Source organism: Lontra canadensis, unplaced genomic scaffold (assembly GCF_010015895.1).
Source record: "Lontra canadensis isolate GAN:19392208 unplaced genomic scaffold, GSC_riverotter_1.0 scaffold25, whole genome shotgun sequence".
Classification (NCBI taxonomy): Eukaryota; Metazoa; Chordata; class Mammalia; order Carnivora; family Mustelidae; genus Lontra; species Lontra canadensis.
Window position 1 is genome coordinate 5,422,606 of NW_022631019.1, and position 4,097 is coordinate 5,426,702.

The 4,097-nt window shown below is 50.4% G+C and overlaps 1 long non-coding RNA gene across 1 annotated transcript; it reads left to right on the forward strand.

Annotated features, from left to right (window-relative positions):
• The first annotated feature begins 1,975 nt into the window (after window positions 1-1,975).
• On the forward strand, window positions 1,976-3,742 carry LOC116871369. Its single transcript, XR_004383372.1, has 4 exons — window positions 1,976-2,077; window positions 2,207-2,319; window positions 2,641-2,704; window positions 3,563-3,742. It is a non-coding gene; the product is annotated as an uncharacterized LOC116871369 (long non-coding RNA).
• Window positions 3,743-4,097: the final 355 nt, after the last annotated feature.

Here is a 4,097-nt window from a genome sequence, read left to right on the forward strand (position 1 = left end):
TTGCACCCAGCATCCCAGCCCCCTCCCCGCCTGGCTCCAACTTGTCTTTCTTTCATTAAAACTTTTCATTTCGAAGTAAGCCCAGATCCCACAGCAAGTTAAGGTGATCGTAGACCCTTCCCCAGCTGTCGCCACATGGGTCCTGGGACCCTGACAATGACCTGGCCCATGGCGTGAGGCACACTGGCTGTTTTGAAGTCTGGTTCTGAGCCTTCCTACTGGTTGCTGCTCTACACAATACCCTTCCAAAATCGTCTTTCTGTCTAAACTAGCCAGTCCGTTTTGCCACTTTGAACTAAGAATCTGGATGGGTGTGCTACCTTTGAGAGGTCACTAGGGTGGGAGACATGTCTGCAGACGGCACAACCTTGGAGGAATGCGAAGAAGGCTCCTGTGTCTGACCCCCCCACCCCCACCCCCACCCCCCGGTGCTTGATGGGCCCCAGGGGAGGCTGAGAAGGCCAGAAGCTGAAAAAGAAGTTGATGAGGGGCATGTCTGGACTTTATTCTGGGAGCAGTGGGAGCTGTCAAGGGGTTTCCAAGTTGGGGATGACAAGAACAAGGAGGCCTCCGGTTGCTGAGTGGGGGAGGGGTGGTTGGGAGCCATGCAGCGGGAGAAGCAAGGGGGCCAGAGCAGTGGGGGGAGGAGACAGTGCAGGAGACAGTGCAGGACTCCTTCGAGGTAGACCTGGCATGTCTGGGATTTTGTTGGGAGGAGGGGGAGAAAGAGGATGAGGAGGGAAAGGTACAGGAAGAGGAGGAGGGGGAGGAGGGAGAGAGAAGGAGGGAGGAGGAGCAAGGAAGGGGAGGAGGGGGAGGAGGAGAAGGAGGGGAAGGAAGGGGAAGCTAATCGGAAGATGACAAGGCTTTGAGTCACTGTGCCAGCAGCATCGGCCCTCAGTGCAGGGTACGTGGGTTGCAGGAGGCAGGAAGTGAGAGCAGCCCCCGCAGAGACTGGGCGCTGGTTCTCCGCGCGCAGTCTGGTTGAAGGGATCCTGGTGTGGTTTGGGGCTTGCTCATGAAGGGCTGTTCTTTCCCTCCCACTCAGGGCACAGCTTTACTTTGGACAAACACCTCCCCTGGCTTGACATGTGAGTCCCCGGAGCCCGGGCTTGGCAGGACAGCTGAGGTTTCCAGGGGCTGGTAATAACCCCCTTCCCCATCAAGTTTATCTCACCTGATGTTTCTGAAGACCCTCTGTGCCAGATGCTTTTCTAAGTGCGTCGCACCTTTTGTCTTACGTTTAAGGTTCGTTTAAGGTTCGCTGCTCCAAGGGTAGGCACTAGGATGGTGTGCTTGGGACAGGAGTCGGCAGGTGGAGATAAATGCATCATCTTTATTCCTGAACAAAGAGGATTTCCCAGAACATCGTCTCCTAGCCACGCGGACCCGCCAGTTCATCCCTAAGGTAGAAAGTTGCAGGCACCGAGGAGCAGGGCACAGCTGGTATGGGAAGGGGCTCAGTCCCCTTCTCGAAAACACACGGGTAGGGGAAGCTGATCCTCTTCTGGGGAGGGGGCAAGGGGGACAGAGAAATGTCCCCTCTACCAGGGACAGAGAAAGGAGTAATGTTTTCACAGGGAAGTTAGGAATGGTGCTTTGCTGACCAGGCGCAGACAGCATTGTTGGAAGGAGCGTGTCCCAGGATCAGAAGCAAAAGCAACTGGATGTGAGGTCTTTGTGTTGAACAAAACCTTCAGAGTGGTGAGGGTGTGAGGGCACCCCAGGAGGGGTGCCTGGGTGGCTCATTCAGATAAGTGTCTACCTTTAGCTCAGGTCATGATTTCAGGGTCCTGGGATCGAGCCCCAATCAGACTCCCTGCTCAGTAAGGAGTCTCCTTCTCCCTCCACCTCTTCCTCCTCATCCCCACTCATGCTCTCTCTCTCTCTCTAATAAATAAATAAATATATTAATTTTTAAAAAGTTCAGCACAATAATATGAGCTATTAAGAAGGTACAATGGACAAGACTTGGCTTGACTCTGGATATGGGGGTGATGGTGGCCCCCAATGTCATGGGGCTATTCACTGAGACGGGATTACAGAAGGGAAACAGACTGGGGAGAGAGATAAGGAGGTGGGTTTTGAGTAGTTAGAGCTACTTATCCCCATGGGCTACCATGGGAGAGACTGGCAGGAAATGTATACTTGAACCATCAGCATGTTCACTCAGCAAATACTTATCAAACACCTAATATGTGCCAAGAGCTTTCCTAGGTGCTGGGAATGACATGGGAGAAAGATAACTGACCAGATTCCCGGCTGCATGGAATTTAGAATCTAGTTGTAGGGACAGGCATACAGCAAAAATATGTATAAGTAAGTGTATATATATATATATATATACTTATATATGTGTGTGTGTGTGTGTGTGTGTGTACGTATATATGTAAATTTCTTATGAATTGACAAATTATTCTAGGAGTTATAAGAAAGCACCAGGAGGCTCAGGGAAGCAGGAGGCAGCCTTGCCAAGAGGAGGGGACCCAGACAGCGTATGCAAAGGCCCTGTGGTAGAGATTGGTTTCCCAAAGAGCCCAAAAAAGGCCAGAGTGGTGACAGTTGTGATCACCGATTAGAGACTCAGAGAATGAAGGTGAAGACTCAGGGAGAGTGGCTCATGTTTTGATTTTAGTCTAGGCCCCATGGAAGTCATCAACGAGTTTTTCGAAAGGAGGGAGGGGAGGCTCCAATAACTGCTCAGGTGAGAAATTCTTGCACTAGAGTGATGGCAGGGGAGGTAGAGAGTAGGAGAGATTTGAGAAGCTGTGGAGACAATAAGCCTTGGTGATTAACTGGGGTTAAGGAGAGGAGGGAAAAGGAAGAAAGCAGTGGGACTCCCATCGGAGCTGCTGGGGAGGGGTTGCTGTTCACTGAGAGAGGGTCCAGGTGGGAGCAGGTAGTATGAGGTGGTGTGACCTCCAAGGGAGGGACCAAAGAGCTGGCTGAAGATACGGGTCTGGCGTCGGGACCAGGTGTCAGGGCCATAGGTGTAAATCTGGGAAATGTTAGGTGACTGAAGATGTTTAAAGTCTTGGGCATGAGTTGAGAGAAACTTTAGAGTGATTGGGGAAGAAGGACCAGGACTCCCCCTGGAGACCCCAGGCTTGGAGAATAGATGGAGGGGGACCTACGGTAAAAGGGCTGAGTGGTAGTTGAAACAGTGAGTCGGGCAGGGTTGGGGGTGGTAAGATTATTTTAGTCTGAGGGCTTGGGGGCTGGCCCCAGAGAAAAGGATAGAATGCCTCCAAATATTTGATGACAGATCACATGTTAGAGTGTAGAGCTATTTTGTCTACACTTGTAATATGGTCTTTGGCTTCACATTGCTCAAATTCAGAGTTGGGCAGAAATGCGGAAAGGATCTAGAAAGTTCCATTCAAGGATCCACCTTTAGATGGACACTTGGAGGAGATGATCTTCCAACTCCGAATTCCATCACTCTAGTTTATGTCTGAAAAAGGCGGGGGGGAAGAATTGCTTTATTGCAACATTAACCTTTTAACAAAAACGCTGGTAACTAGATCCAGCCATCGGACGTGTATCTATTGAACTTCTGCAGCGTGCTGGGCACTGCGAGTCGGTGGTCCTCACGGGGTCTGGGGGCAGATACCTTCAGTTCCTTGTGGATGTGCCTGTTTCCCTCCTGCCCAGCAGGTGCAGGTAAGCACTCACTTCCACATCTTCCTGTTGGTCAGTGGAATGCAGCAACACGTCATTGTCTGAAAGAGAAAAGAATGAGTTTAACAACACATAAGGTCAAGAGGTGAAACAGATGTTCTCCAGCATCTAGAAAATTACTAGAAAGTGGCCTTCATCAGTAAAAGTTCCCTTTCATCAGAATAAAAAAAAAAATCCCGTATTTTTATGGCTGATATCACCCTCAGTGGTGAAGGTGTTTAGATGGGCTGTTTCAGGGCAGAGGAATTTACGGTACAGAGCTTCATTCATTGGCTCCCAGCAGCTCCTAGAAGCCAAGGAAGCAGCAGAAACAAAGGCAAGAAAGAGCATATGATGCAATTAATAGTTACGCAGTTTGCGCTTTCCTTGAATGGCCTCACTCGCATTCCTTTCCGTGTGTCTTGCCCCTCTTGAAA